At 46.1% G+C, this 16,621-nt stretch overlaps 1 long non-coding RNA gene and 1 pseudogene across 1 annotated transcript; both read right to left on the bottom strand.

Annotated features, from left to right (window-relative positions):
- Positions 1-4,819: 4,819 nt before the first annotated feature.
- Positions 4,820-6,966, bottom strand: LOC142584082 (uncharacterized; annotated as a pseudogene).
- A 7,922-nt stretch (positions 6,967-14,888) lies between these two features.
- Positions 14,889-16,265, bottom strand: LOC142584081 (uncharacterized). The gene is made up of 3 exons (XR_012828686.1): positions 16,189-16,265; positions 16,034-16,111; positions 14,889-15,073 (listed from the first exon to the last, which is right to left on the bottom strand). It is a non-coding gene; the product is annotated as an uncharacterized LOC142584081 (long non-coding RNA).
- Between the last annotated feature and the right edge of the window lie 356 nt (positions 16,266-16,621).

The raw sequence follows: 16,621 nt of genomic DNA, 5'->3' as shown, positions 1-16,621 counted from the left end.
CACAGTGCAGATGGCGGTGACAGGGCCGGTGATGCCAGCAGCGAAATAGCATCAAGATGACAGAAGCAACAGCAGCAAATCATTTGACAAACCCCAGCTGCCCAGAGAAGTGGCTACAACATTCTGCTGATGAACACAAAGTGTTCTATCCACAGCTACTAAATGAAAGGCTCTCATGTAGGGCCACAGTGGAATGATGCAATCATCTCGGGTAGTGACAGCTCACTGGCAGAATATACGTGAAAACGCTGGTTATCATTTAGCAGATTCGATAAAAAACAGCACGCTATCCACTAACTGCACACATTTCTTCACATTGGTTCCTGCTCTCTATTAGGCGTGTAGGCAGCAGTAATAAACATCTGCCTGCAGTGTCAGACATGTGTCTATTGCTGCGGTAGGTGCTGCTGTCGAAGCAGCCGCCTTCGCACCCTTTTAAGGTAGTGCTGGTGCTGCTGCCGAGTCGGGCCAAATGATCTAATAACATTGTCCCGGCAGCACAGCCTTTCAGATACATTATGCGTGCTGCCCTCACTCGGGGAAATCTCTGTGGGGAGGGGTGGCCATTTTCATCATCACTGCTGTTGTTGCTGCTGTCATCACTGACATCATCATACACGTCTCCTTCATCAAGACACAAGTTGTGCAACAATGCACATACTGCAACGATGTTGGCACCACGGTCTGTTTCCTAGTAGAGGGCGCGGTACCATTGAAGGCAGCGGAAGCGGCTCTTCAGAAGTGCAATGAACCGCTCCACTAAGGACCGCGTGACAGCATGTGCAGTGTTGTACCTGCCTTCTGCAGTGTGCATGGGAGGGTGGCCTGGGACCGGAATCAGGAGCGATGGTTCCGTGGTGTAGCCGCTGTCACCTGCATGATCATAAAAAAGGTATGAAATCTGCGCAAAGTTGAGTAAGTGAATCATGGGTCATGTAACATACACCTACTACAGAAAGGCTGCAATAAAGGAATATACAAACTGAGCACCTGACGCAGCTGCGATCATAGATAACAATAGCTGGGACATAGTAGCATCCCTATTTGCAGCAAGGCAGCTCGAGTTGTGCCAGTTGTGTAGTCTTTATTCATAAATGACTATCAGTGTAAAAAAGAATGTGACAACACATGTGCACTGTACACACATATTAAAAATTATTTTAAAGTACAGCGCAGATGTGTTGTCACTTCGTTTCGCGCAGATACCACTGAAAGATTTCTACATCTCGCCTGTATGTAATAACCTACTATAACATAAGCGGCTCGGGCTTAAATATTCTTTACGGCGCGCGCACATTTTACTGCATGCTGCCAGAATTGCAACTGTATAATTTTTCCCTCTGCTCACCGAGGAGGTGTTCGCCGGCCTTGTCAATATGTTCCTCCTGGAACCGACGACGCAACCATGTAGTTCTCCAGACGTAGGCGTCGTGGTCTGACCCCGGTCGCAGAGCGTCGACGGCGAGGATCCGCATGCCTGCGTCGCAGATCTGACGAGAGCGCGCACAACATAAGCCACGCGTTGCTATGACGGGCGAATCAGACAAAAATTAAGATACTTACGAACAGTGTGTTTAGGTTGTAGTAGCCTTTGCGGCACATGAATGCTGCCGTCTGCTCGCACTTCGGTGCGATGATGGCACTAAGGCTGCCGTCCACGCATTCGATGACGCCGGGAATGGAGCCACGTCGAAGGAACCCTTCCTTCATGGCCGCTTTCTCCTACGACATCCTCGGGGAATAGACCCACTTGTTGCGGGCCCCGGCGTCGACGATTGCCTCCGCCACGCGTAGCACACACTTGCTGACCGCAGGCTCGGTCACGCCGATCGTCTCCTCGCTCCCTACCAAAGCTTGAAAGCTGCCTGTTGCGAAGAATCGCAACGCGCACAACACTTGTCGATCCACCGACAGCGCTGTTGTTCTCACGCCTCCGAGTTCCTCCGCCACTTGGTCGCACAGCCACCGCACAGTTTCTTTCTTCAGGCGAAAGTGCCTCCGAAACAGGTCGTCTAGCATGTCAAACGCATCCTCGGGCTCTCTCCTCCCGCGCCCGGGCTGACGAGCAGCCGCCGCCAACGCAATCAGGAATGCAGCCATTTTGTATTCCAAAGAGAACGGGGCAGTCGCCAGTTATTCCACGATTTTGCCGGGTTTGTTCGGCATAATTAAGCATAATGAGAGCATTAACATCTCTTTGACGTTTCGGTTCCTGAGAATTGCTGACGTCGCTTGGCAGGCAAGCGAAATCGGCGCGGCCTGCAAAATTTGGGCCAATGAGTGAGCGGTGATGGTGGATCTGGAATAAAAACAGAATGGAATAGTTTTACGTTATACCGACCCTGATCTCTACATCTGAGTTGGTCCCACAACATCCAGGCACCACTGTGATTTGCTTCATCGGCAAGGTAAGTTGATATGCAGACCTTGCACCTCAGTATCAGTTTTGAGTTGTAGTTTCAAAAATATGTTAAGGAAGAAGACACAATGGTTTGCCTTGGTAATAGGGAGTTTTAGAATAGGGGCCCCAAACGTTTTGGGGCCCCAAAGAAATAGCGTCGAAGCCACTGCGCATGCGCGAGACGCAAACTGCGTTTGGGTTTTGCGTTGGGAACGCTATTTCACCGATTTAGCGGGAGCCCAAATAGCGTTCCCAAAAGTTTTGCGTAAACAAACATGGCGGCACCCATCGAAGCGACGGCTCTAGCTTCGCACCAAACTGGGCTCGATTCGTGCTAACGTGTGCAGTTCCTAAGCTAGGAAAAGTGACTACGGTTATCGGTTTCTCTCAACTAACGTGTGTAATGAAGACTGATTCATTAGATGCCGCCGATTCCGAATTTGATTGCCGATTTCTTGGCTCGTAGGCCTAACACGGGAATGCTTTGGCTGGGCAAGAAGCAGGTGAGGAGAGACGGCCGAATCCACTGGCGAAGCCAAACTTGAGGACAAATGCAGCCGGGGCGCGCCTTAGCCGAAGACTACACGTTTGTTCCGACGACCATTTTCAAAATGGCTCCGACGAAGGCGGTCACACCTGTGCGAACGCGATTTTGTTTGGAAGATGACCTCGCTTTGTTGCGAGAGGTTCGCGCAGTGAACACATTTGCCGATCCGGCAGAATGGGCAAGCGTGTGTACAAACATCAAAACGACAACAGGAAAGTACTTCAGCCAGCGCGCACTCCGCGACAGGCTGGACCTGCTGCTCGCCCAGTACCGACGTAACGACCGGGCGAACATGAGGAAGTAAGTACTATCCACCGTAATTGCCAGCGCCTATTTTTGTTTTTCTGTCTTGCGGTGGTTCGGTGTCTACTCGTTGTATTCATCTATAGCGCACGCTTCGCAGGTCGGGAACTGAAGAGCAGTACTCTGAAAAGGATCATCTCCTGCAGGAGATTTCGCAGTTAGCAGATGATTTTGGCCATAAAATCAGGCCTACTACTGCGCGAAAAGTGGCTTGCGCGCGTCCGCAGCCGTCTCCTATCTCGGCAGCTGAGCGTAGTGCTGCCTCCGACGCGAGAGATGCTGCCGCGGCATCGCACGTGGTAGGCCCAAATAGCTGTCGCCGTTGCCGAGGGGACCGACTTCACATGTAAGGTTTGAGTGTCTGCAAGACAGCACCATGCACTTCATGAACACCGCTTTCAGCACGACTTATGCGAACATTTAACATACTTTTTCGTTCGAGGAGAAATGCGCAAGCCCTGCATTTATAGCTTCTTGCCACGATGCAGCCATGTTGTATTGCTATTTGTAACACAGTGAACAGCTACACGTGCATGCGGAACAGTGTTTGTGGTGTATATGCTCTAAGTTAGAACATCATATTGTGGTATTGTGATTGTATACCTAATGCATGTCAACATTACAAAATACATATCTTAGTGTATGTCATACAATGTTCCGCATTAGCTTCCCACAGCATTAGTTGTACTTTAGTTGCTGTCTGTACAGTGAAAGACCGCTCATATGCTGCTCACCCGTCCTTTTGTACCTAAATCAGATGGTGTATGAGCATCAAGCAGGAAGATGGAGATGTGATATGACTTTCATATTTCTTCTGTTGACTGCCTCTTAGCAGCCAAAAGAAGTAATGCCAACCAGAATATAATATTACAGAATTCGTTGGTGTCTTCTATTTTCACACAGGGAACCCGGATGAAGAAAGTCCAGCGACTACACAGTTGCTGCACATATATGAAGATATACATCCAGGTGACGAACCTGCGTTAGATTTGGATGTGCCTACCTGCAGGAACTCCCCTGAGCATACAAGTGCACAGCCTGATCCTGATCAGTGTAGCTCAAGAGAGACGCTGCGGGCAAGGCAAGGCAAGTGTACGCTGTGTGTAGTTAGGCCACATGTAAAATACAAATGTGTGGAGTAGTTTGTCACTGCCTATCTACAAACAGCATCTTAACAGTGCCCCTCTCATTTGATCTTTGTTTGCAGGTGTGAGAAGGGCTGCCGAGAGGGGCAACCTGGCTTTCTTTGAACAAAGGCTGAAGTACGAGAAGTCAATGAGAGCCACAGAGTGCTCTTTAGAGGAGCGAAAGATTGCCCTCGCAGAGCAGCGCCTCGCTCTGGAGAGGGACCAGCTGGACCAGAGAAGGCGGGAATGGGAGGGGCAGCAGCGAATGCTGGATGAAGATAGACAGCTCCGGTGTGAAGAACTTGGGAGGCTGCAGAAGCAGCACGAAATAGAGATACAGGAGCGCAGGGCAGAAAGAGAGGCATCCCTGGCAACTCAGAAGGCACTTCTAGAAATTATACACAAGCTTTCGCAAAACAAAAAATAAACATTCTTGTAGTGCAGTATGGTGCATTTATTTCTTCAAAAAGAAGTTGCAAGGTCATTATCCTTGTAACATACATGCCTAAATGCTTGGAAATAAAATTTTGCAAATTAAAGTGTCTTAAAACTACGCCTCCGATTGGTGCTCTAGCACTGCATACAAGATGAATAAAGCTTGCTTTAACAGGTCACACAAAACGTAGCATCGGCAAATGTGAGATTGTTCAGTGGTTCAAATGGAGCCAATAATTGCTTGACAATTTTTAAGTGCTTTCCAAAACGCTCTTATGGGCTACGCATATGCAAGTTCCAAAGACATGCGAGATCCCTGATCCGAGGATTGAGGATCTCAAGCAGTGACGGGAACCAGATATTCTGGCAGAGATGGTGGTTTTAAGCCAAAAAACATAGAAACTTGACTACCATACAAACATGTATGGCAGTTTGCAAGGATTGTACCTACTTTGTACATCTGAGGTACATTTTGTAGAAGAATCTTTTGATTTTTTTTAAAGTCCAAGAACGCGAACAGTCCAACAGTCTTGCCGAATCCCCATTCTACGGCCTGGCGGACTGTGCTCATGCCGGAATTAAACCTTTGCTGTGCCTCTGTCAGAGAAGAGCCAGCATATGGGCGCATCAGCAGTGGACGTAGTGGATATGCAGGGTCGCCATAGATGGTGTACAAGGAACCCTGCACCAAGTGCTCGAGCCTGTTGTAAAGGCCGCTGTCTCCCAGGATACCTACAACAGAGCAACTCTTTTCAGCACTCGGCAGTCACCCAAGAAATATTCTCACAAAGAGCACTAAAAGAGATTTCATAGCTGAAGTGCCTGAACAAGAATATTATTTATAAAACAAAATGGTACACAGAATGGTTCTTTTTCAATCTCATGATATTAGCTTGACCAGTGAATAACAGAAGACCTTGTTGGCTACTATGCATGCAGTTATATGCTTAATTCTGGGGTACAGGTGCTCACAACATGGAAGAAAACCAATAATTACGTTTCCTTAAGGTGATCAAGCATGCACAAAGGGCACTATAAGTAAACTTCCTGGGTACCTTTGTCTTCACGTAAGGTGTGCAGCATTATGCTTCACTGCACAATATTTCTGTAGTGACCTATACATGCACTGCTTTTATGAAAATACCATTATGTAATAAAAATACCTTTATCAATATAGTAAGTTTGGTGTACCTACCGGCGTCGTGTCTGTGACCTGGATAGGGGCCGTCAAGATCGCACACGATGCCGTTGGCGCACATGACAGATTGATATTTCACAGCATGGACGCGCTTATGACCAGAGAAATATATTCTCTGGTTCACCGATGGCCGGCAAATCGGTCTCGCTGTCCCATCCACGAACCCCCAACAGTTTTTAAGTGGTGCACCTCTGCGATGCACTGCCTGTAGATAAAAGTTGGTAACGTAAACAATTACCTTGCCACTCAGAAATTGCTCGAAGAATTTGCGAGTAATCTGGTTACGTTTCGTGCCAATTTTAGCCAGGCATATCTATGCACTCACGTTCGCGCAGTTAGGTATTTCAATGCACTGTACTTGCCTGAGAAAAACGACCTAGTTCAGCAATGTTCAGCCACTTGTTCTTAGTTAAGTCCAGCAGGTGCCCAAAGTTGCCTTCAATGTGCGTGAGCACCTGGGCACGATACTTGACAAAGTGGAGTAGTGGCGGCGAAACAGTGGCTCCAAATCCCACCACCTGTTGGGATACGCCAGCCTGCGTAGGGTTATGAGAAGAGCTTCCTCGCCACTTACGCTGACACCCTGGGCGCTTATTACAGCGTCCGGGATAAGCAGAGACGTGCTCAGGTCTTTCAGGTGTTCCTTATGAAATCTGAACATCCGCCTAAAAGCATCTTCCTGCCGTTCTTCGATGTTAAATAGGCCGTTTACCGACTTATACTGTCGGGGTGTGCGCTGTTGATGTCCAAGGAAAATGTCTTCCAGATCACTCCAGCTGAGATCTAGATAAAGTAGGTGCTCACAAAGAACACCTACGCGCGACCGACTCACGTTCGGCATGAATGCTGATGGCAAACTCTGAACTTTACGTCGCAAACACGACAAGAAGCACGACTGGCTCTCTGAGTACGCGCGCGAGTATGAGCTTGGGGATTAACTTGGCTGGTGAAGGAACGTAAAGGCGGGTATTCAAAACTAAGCGCAACTAATTATTTGCTGATGATAAATTAACCTCGAAATTTCAATTAAATGCGAAAACAGGACAGTTAAAATTACCATTCTTATCGTAAAATGGTATATTCTTTAAAATTGTTTCTAATAACTTTTTTTTTATGCCGTAGTGGCGCTGTCAGCGCAAGACGCTATTCGCAAACGCAAAACCCTATTCTAAAACTCTTCACTCGTGCGTGCCCCAACGCTAACGCCCGCAAAGCTCTTTGGGGCCCCAAAATATTGGGGCCCCTATTTTAAAACTCCCTAATAACTACACTCATGTTCTTTTTTGAAGTGCTCTTTTTGCAATGTTCCTCACGGACACGTTTTCAGAGCATGCTTACACTTCTTAATTGAAAACTGCCGTGGAGATGGTTTATGCCTTAAAATAGCACTCTTTCCCCAACAAAAAGCCTTATGAAACGCAAAATTCATAAGAAAGGTAAATGGTGCAAGTTCATAACAGTCTAACAACCATCCAATTTTACTGCTTGCACAGCAGTATAAAGCGAGAGGCGAAAGCGGAGAGCAGATAAACCTCCAATGCATGTTGCTCACACAACTGCGAAAAGGACGCATGGCATGGATACCACGGCACTTGTTTTACAATGATGAATAAGCATTCTTGCTATTTATTAATCCTCTAAAGGGGGAGCCAACTCACAGCTTCCCTTCTTACACATATAACGAAAGCCTCCCAAGTCTCGCCAGCCCTATGGTCCTTATACATTGGCACAGTCACATAGTTCTCCAACTAAGTGGTGTAAGTGAGCTGTGCACCACCAGGTGACCGCCAAATTACCTGAGCTAACGTGGTCGCAAATTCAGTCATTTATACAATGGCTCATTTTTCTTACGTAGCGTCGACTGCACGATAGTGCTATTCGATATCCATCGACACCGGTGTGCGGTACGTTTTTTTTTTTCATGCTTTTTCACAAGTAGTGACGCACGCCTCTTCCTTATTGACGAGCCTACAGAGCAAAGAAAGCTTCTGCCAAGCCGAGAAGGAATTGTAGGGAAAGCCGACGTGAGGCTACATTTCTCAGCACTGAACAAGGTAGGTTTCTTATTTTAAGTTCGCGTGCATGGGTTCGACGTGTTTTGGAGCCCCATACGGGTTCTTTGCTAGCACAAAGGCAGACAAGCTTCTAGGATGTGCTTCTGCAATTTGTACAGAGCACTAAAGGGGCAGGTGTAGGCCTCATCTTTGAAAGGAAATGCAGTGACGGCGCCATTCACGGGGCAGATGACTCTGAGTCAGGCAAGGCACCAGTTTTGATGTCTCTTGCCTTGTCCAAAACAGCAGGTTTAGGTTCAGTATAGTTGTAGGAAGACCAAGGTAAGCATAACTTTTGCGGGTTCAATGGGCGTATTTGTCTTAGGGCATGAAGTTTCTTTTTTTTCAACTTTCTGCTGTGGTGATTCCTTAGCATCGACATTAAGTTGTGCATCCAGAAACTCGTGAATAATGACCATTTAGTTGGCACATTGCGAAGAAGGGATAAGCTTTCATGCCCTTCATTTTCTGTTGGCATACTTGTGCTATCAGTAATTTGTACTCAGCTTGCTAAATTATCTTGACGCCACAAGCTGACGCTACTGTTGTCTTCAAATGTAGACTTTTCAGAATAAGTCTCCTGGCTTTTCAAGTGTGTTTGAAGAAAAGGTGGAACTGGTGGCTATTCTACATGTGAATGAAACGAACCGGCGAATCTTGGTTACATAATGTGTTTAGTTGTGTAGGAGGTAAACTATGGAGAAAATTTGTCTCGTCTCTAACATGATGATAATCACTTACTTGGTCAGTGACCACAACTTCACAATCATGTTTTCGTCGAACCCTTGAAAACACCTTTAACGGAACTTATTGACAGAGCATCGTCACCGAGACATACTGGTTCATCTAACTCGCATCCAAAATATAAAACTGTAAGTGCCACCTTTCCTTCAAATAGACTTGCGAAGCAAAGAATCTTAATCCAAGAAGTCTGTATTTGAAGGCAACGTGGGGCCTCAAGATAATTCGACTAGCTGGGAAGAAATTACTGGCAGCAAGAGCTCAGTGCTGACAGAAAGTCAACGGGTTGGAAACTCAACTATTCTTCACAAGGAGTGAAATAGAGCAGATCATTTTTTGTGTCTTAAGGGACATACAGCTAAATGTCAACTTCACGCCAACGCTAGGGGACTACCTGTGCAGACAGTCGCAAGATAACTTTATCTATTAAAACCACATGAGCCAGTTGGAACCCCAAAGTTATCTTGAGCTTGTCTTCCTACAAGCCCACTAAACCTGCAACCGCCTTTCTGTGCAAAGGAATCAATTTCAATACTGGAAATTCACCCAGCCCTGACGAGAGTGACCTGCGCCATGCAACGTGCCAACAGTAAGCTCTTTCTGAAGGAAGACCACGAACTTAACCTGCCAGAACAGGAGCTCTTTTGTCTTTATTTGGTTCAGTCACCCTAAATCCATCATTATGGATGCATTACCAACTGCAAACTCAGGTTAATGTCTTTATCTGCATGATTTTGTGGACAAAAACAGATGAAAGGGGGCCCAGTGTGACAGCGATCCTGCCCAGGAGTTCGTGATGTCAAGAAGTGTGAAAATCATTTGCATAGGTTAACAGTTATAAAGCAAACTTGTGCTGTTTCTTGAAACATGCACATTGAGGAGTGGTGACAGTTCTTAGGTGTAGTGAGCAGCGGCACTGGACATATAATTTTGTTCGAAAGAAAGTGAGGCAGAATGGGTCACGTAACGGGATGGATTTTTGGCGTAAGTAGACGTTTAAACCGTTTGACAATTTCCCATTTTTGTAAGTATGAAATTTTGTTAAATGCTGTCAGATGTTTCTATATAAGCATTCGTCCTCATGCATATACTATTTGCCTTAGGTAAATTAAATTCCGGGGTTTTATGTGGCAAAACCACGATATGATTGTGAGGGACGCTGTCGTGGGGGACTCCGGATTAACTTTGCACACTCGGGGTTCTTTAATGTGCGCCCAATGTACCTTTTTTGCAATCTGCCGGCATTTAAATGTGGGCGTGGTGGCTGGGATTTTATCCTGCGCCATTCGGCTTATCAGTGCAATGTCAAATTCATTGCGCCACCACGCTTTTTACTTTGCTGGCAGAAAGGTAGTTTCAAAGTAATTTATTTAGCTCGACCTTTTCGCACTGCTTACTAAAATTACATTTTGGGCTTGTTATTTCTGTTGCTTCAATACTAGTAATTTTAATTTATCGAAGAGTATGCTTGTCATTTTTTTTTACTTTGATAGCACTTGTCTCAGCGGCCTGCTAATGTGACAGGTTATTCTAGCACAATAATGAATGTGCCTTTAGGAGTCATAAACATTGCAGGAAAGCATTTACTTTTTACAAACTTTGTTCAGTATGCCATATGATCTGAACGCTGAAGCATTCTTACCTGTGTGAATGTAGGCGAGACTGATTTTGCCTGTATGTTATCTTATCGCATAAGTGAAAAGAAATTGTTGGCTTTACTTTTTCAGGCGCCCTGCAAGGTCTCACTCAAGCAACGCAATCCAATGGTCATCTGTCAGCAGACTGGGTGCATTAAAGCATCATTAGAAAGTCCTATAAACAACGCTTGTGAAATGTGCGATATGCTTTGACTTAAATTCGGAGGACATTACTAATAATAAAATTTGAATGGGTGGGCAGAAGAAACCTGCATAAAGCGTACTATTTTATGTACAAGTACAAGCCATTACTTCATCTCACCTTTTCTCAACTCAGAATTATTCTTTACTGTAGAATTGCGAACAAATCGTTACAGCAAAACAGCACTGTAATAAGGTCAGCACAAATGATTGTGCACTTACAAGGAGGAGGGAAAGAGAAAAGCAGAAGGCAGGGAGGTTAACCAGAATAACGTCCGGTTGGCTACCCTACACCGGGGGAATGGGAAGGGGAAAACAAAGGTGACACGGAGAGAGGAGGGAAGGGACGAATGAAGTTAGCGGTGAGTTCGCTGACGCGTGTGGTCTTATAGACATTGCATTAATAGTCACATACGTTCGCACACGCTCGTTGTCCTCAAGAGTGAATTTACAAGAATTGTATTAGCATTATCATAGTAAATATGAAAAGGAGGTGCCAATATTTTTCAGAGCTCATACTTTCGCAGGGCGTACAAGCTCGTTCATCCTATATGCGCTCAGCTCGTACAAACTCGTTCATGATGTATGAGAACCTCGTTCAGTGGCAAGAACGCGATCTCCTACACACGTGTAGTACGAGAACTCCTTCAATTTACGAGAAATCGTCCAGTCTACGAGAACTCATTTAGTCTACCAGAAATCGGGTACATTTCACGTATATTGTCGTTTACATATTTTTTTTTCTATAGGGAGCCTATACGTAGCTTCCGAAATTAACGGCGCGCCTGTGCGTGCGAACGTTGAGAAACGCGTCATGCGACCACCGGGCTCGCGCTTCTTTCTGGAGACGCTGCGCCATCTAGTGGCGATGCTGAGAAGTCCGCGCGTGGCCTCTGATACGAGAAGCGCCGGTGCCTGTGAACTCTGAGAATTGTTTCGTCTCTTGCCGCACACTCAGTGTCACATATTCAGCGACCCAAGTTAGCATGAAGTTCATTGAAGACCGGCACATACTCGTGCATTCATGGAGCAGCTTTCTAAAGCGTTGGGATGAAATACGTTCATTGAAAAGCAGTTCATAGCCAGTGACTTTGTGGCGCAGCCTGTAAAATGATGGGATATTGTCCTTGAGGAACCCGTATGCCATGGGTTCGATTCCGCTCAATATTGGCAAAACCGAAGGGATTTTCTTCGACACTGTAGCGCGGAACATTACCAGTGGCACCTACTAGTTACCCACGTTGGCGTCAAAGTGAAGAGCAGCACACGCCAACGGGCCCATGCTCAATGACCCAAGTTTTCATCAGAGACATTCATTGAAGATCAGCACAGACCAAGTGATCAAAGTCAGCGTCAAATAGTTTCTTTAAACAGCGGCACCTACCCAGTCCCGCATCACAGCGACTAATGTCGGCGTGAAAGGTGTTCGTTGAAGAGCGGCAGGTATGTGCACTCTAAAATTGGTACAGCGCGACATAAAGAGGAACAAGCCGAGCGTTCCAGATAGAGTTCCTTTATCTGGCCGGCTCGGCTTGTTTCTTCCTTTCTATGTTGCCCTGTACCAGTTTTAAAATGCAATATCAACTCGCCCAATTCTCAACCCTAGTGAACGTATGTACACATTGGCGTATACTCAGCGACTTAAGTTGGCTTTATCAATGGTTTCAAACCATGTTCCCTCATCGTAGCAACCTAGGAGCGCATCAAAATTGAATTTAACCGTTCTTTCTGCGCATGCGTGAGAAGCAGTAGTTGCGAGATAGGAATGTGGGCACTTTCGGTCATTTAAATTTTTCCTCGCCTAGGTACCACTGGGGAGAACGTTGCTTGCCCTGTTCGTCCTTAGCCGACCAGCAGTACAGTATCGGCAGCATGCGTGGCTGGCGCGGCAAAGAACGCTGTTCGAGGTGTGTTTGTTGCGCTTTGTTGCGACGTTTAGCATATAAAAAACTGATAGTCACAGGGGGATACGTTTGTAAGTGAGGTTTCCTCTCGGATGACTTTAATGGCAAAGCATTACATCGTGTCGATGCATTCTTCATTAGTGGCGCTGAACGTACCACACACTCCAGGCGATTCGCTCGGGGAACGTAAATTGTTTATGAGTCGAACTGTTTGTACGTGAAAGTAAGAAAACCAAACGTCGCTAAGCACTTTATTAGCCGTATATCATTGTGACAGCTGTGCAGAAACACTGGGAAAGCATTACGTCGTGCCGACGCGTCGATGAATCGAAACAGTGAAACACGTCGCATGCAATATTTCATAGCTGCATATAGACCCTTGTCAAAGCTGTACGTCAACACTGGTCGTCTACGTGGTACAGATTCGTGGTTACTCTGAGGCGCGTGCGTGCTTGTATGTAATTTAGGAACGCGTACCAAATTCCCGTTACAATCTTGTATACGTGGCGTGCTAGGCTGGCAAAACAAGTACTCAAATCACCATAGCTAGGTCCGAAGTATCTCTGATGGTCTGTCAGTACATTTATTAGGCGACTCTGTCTTCGTACTGTGAGACGATACGTGACGGCGAACTCCACGAGTATCACACTATATCCAGTGACAGTGACCCCATTACTTTTTAGGATGCTTCACCACAATACACTGCGTATGCTTGACCGCGTAACATTTCTGCATTGCGGCGAAGCTAACAATACGGAACCGGCATTATGCAGCGCTCGAGCCTTCTCGGTGACCACAGATAGACAACACATACACGTTCACTGGCTTTTCGGCGATCTTTACACTTCTTTTGTGAATGAAAAGGATAACGTCGCCTGTGTCCACGAGTTAAAAGTTTGATAAAATCTTTGGGCACTTGCAATGTCTAAAAAGTAGAAAACTTTTTATGCAGATGTCCATGCTCATTTAAGAAACTGCAGTTATAGTCAAGACTTCGACGAAAGTTGGCCTGGTCAGGTAACATGATAATGAAGAAATTGCGGTCACTGACCAAGTGATCAGTGACCACAATTTTTTCATCAAACTGCAGTTAAGTTTGCAGTTTAAGTTGCAGGCCCTCTGCAGCAGAATCCGGCGTATATCAAAGCCAGCTCATAAGTCATAAAGTAGGAGCAGAAGATAACACTGCAATGCTGATATATACACCTCATTGTTACTGCTTTACTTGTGATTAGCCAGTGACAAAGGCATTGCATTAAACATCGAGTCTTAATATGCAGCGCCTACGTGGCGAACAGGAGAGCAAAAAGTGAGAACGATGTTTTGAGGTGATGCAGTGCAGCCTTCAAACTGTTTATTGAAATTGTGTTAAGTCGAAGTTTTTCTCTGGTCATTTAGTCCTTTCTGAATTTGGAAGATCTGGCTGAATGCATGTGTATCAGACTTTGTCTTCCATCAGATTTATTAGTACATTTCACTTCGAGATAACCGCGGACATACTTGCCAGACCACAGGGTACTACACGAAGTTCAGTGCAAGCGAGTACTGTGAATTCAAATATATTTATGAGAAATATTTTTATTTGAAAGCTCGTTTTCTTTCTTTGGAACATAAAGTTGCGAGAATAGATGGCATGAGTACTGCTTTACCAGCTATTGAGGTTGAGCAGCACCAGGATCACGAGGCACTGGCGACAATTAACAAAAAGATTGATGACTTTGAAAATAGCGAACGACACAACAGTTTGATATTTTATGCTTTTGCGGACGCATTTGGAGCCGAGACAGCTTTAAAATCTGAGGAACTTGTCGCAAATTTGTGTACCTCAAAGCTTCAACTTGCTGATGTCAGCATTGAACATGCACATCGAATTGGGCCGTATCGTGAAGGCATACCGCGTCCAATAATTGTTAGATTTTCTTCTTTTAAAGCTCGTCAATCTGCGCTGTCAGGAGCACATAAGTTAAAGGAAACAGATTATAGCATATCAGAAGATTTTCCGCGTTTCGTTCGTGGCAAGTGAAAGAAATGGTGAGAGTTTATACACCAGAACACCGTGAATTCAAAGGGCGCCGCCATATTGATGAGCGCCGGTCGCGCCATCTATCCCAAGCGCCGCGAAGTAGCAGGCCTGGGCTGCCACGCCGGGAGATGCGACCCGGCGCGAAGGCGAAACTTGGGCTTTTTAGCTGGGCGGAAGGCGTATTTCGCGTTTTTTCTAGCCTGTCACTTTCGCTGTCTCGATTCAATCAAACTTCAAGACCTCATGCAAGTCCGCAATGGCCACACTGAGTGATGTGCAGACTGCAGAAGCGAATACATCGGGTAACGACGTAAGCACGTAACCTGTGAAGGATTTTACAGCACTGTGTTGGTGACATATATTATTAAAGAACGCAGAACATTGTCCTCTGCACTTTCAGTTTGGTCTTGTTTGTCATGGTCACTACTGGGTCGGCCACGTTTGGCAACCAACTGGCGAGGTCGTTTGACTGCCTGATTAGCAGACGCCAGCCCTTCACCACCTGCACATTGAAAACAAAATAGATGTTATAGTAAGAAGGACTGTAGTTCTTTCCCATGCCATCACTGTTGCGAAGATATAAAGTCCCCGCAAAATGAAATAGAAAATGCACCAGGCCAATTGTATCGTGCAACCACTTAAGAGTACAACATTCAGAACACAAGCCTACAGTACTCGAACAAGCAGCATATGATGCTAAACCTGCACTCATTGGAAAATGAGGAAATACAGTAGTTATAATGTTCAACTACATGTGCAGTCAAAGCCCGTATAACAGGGCGAGCATGACGGATGCAGGTGTTGTACAGTTGCACAAACCATGACAGGGCACATAAAATTACCACCCCTACTTAAAGCTGCATCATCAGGGAAGCCTTTGGTACAAGACAACAACCGCACCTGCATTCCAAAAAATTAGCCCCACCAACTGCAGATACCTGGTTTCAGACCTGTTTCGCTTGTGCGAGGCCATATCGGATTGTTAGCGCTCCCTTAGAAAAGAAAACAGTAAAAAAAAACTGGTGAGAACGAGCAAAATTTTGTTGCAATATACAACAATAATTAAGCACCTTATTTTCCTCGCCTTATCAACGGAAAAATTTTGCGCTTTGCCCCGCATAACAGCCCGCACGCAGTTTAGAGCTTAGGAGGCTCAAGTGAATTCGTTACGAATGACACCTGCAACACCAGCTCGTAAAGACAGGCGCGCTGCAAGAACGCCTTCGTCGACGAGCAGTCGTCGTTTACGTTTTTGTGGACGCATGCTACGTGACGAGCAGACTTCGGTTTACTTTCATTAGCAATAACGCTCACCAGCAGGGCAACATACTATCGCCTACAACTTGTCGTTCACGCTTAATGGTCATGCCGTGCACCAGCTGCAAGTATCGCTGACCGCAAACTCAGCTGTTCCGCTTAACCGTCGGGAGGTCTGCCTGAATGAAAACACGAAAAGGCTTGCCTTCTTGTTATAGCCAAGGCGAAGCACCGGCGCGGGATTCTGCTCAGTGGGCTTGTCCAGAAAGTGCTCAGAGCAAACCTGCGTGTTACACATATTACGTTCGTAGGGCGCAAAGTTGAACGTGGCACCAAAATATACACCGATCGAATACTCACTCGTGCATTTTCACTGGGTTGGTAGTTCTTCCTATTCACTGCAGCTATCCACCGGTGTCGCAGCTTGTCATTCTTCGTTGCGGATGGAAATCGGTGCAGGCTGAAAACACCGCACCGGCACGATTCCCTACGTGTATTGTGCACTTCACAAACAGCGCTAAGCAACCTGCTCCTTTTCCGCTGGTTATTTTGGCATCCAAACACGACGCAACGATGCCCAGATGACTTCTTGTACTTAGGATCCGCGTGAACGGGCACATTTCCGCACTTTGGAGTCCTAGAGCTAGCGCTAGCCATGTCTGCTGGTCGCCGGCGAACACACTTTGGCAGCCCAGAACAAAATGGCGCTGGTCGACTGGGCAATCCGGGCGCGAGAGTATGCGTTCAAATAGTCTGGGCGCGAGGCTAGCGTATTCTGGTCTATAAGGGAGCA

The sequence above is a fragment of the Dermacentor variabilis genome, chromosome 6, assembly GCF_050947875.1.
Source record: "Dermacentor variabilis isolate Ectoservices chromosome 6, ASM5094787v1, whole genome shotgun sequence".
Classification (NCBI taxonomy): Eukaryota; Metazoa; Arthropoda; class Arachnida; order Ixodida; family Ixodidae; genus Dermacentor; species Dermacentor variabilis.
Note: the sequence above shows the minus strand (reverse complement) of the source record. Positions and strands in the feature narration are given on the sequence as shown.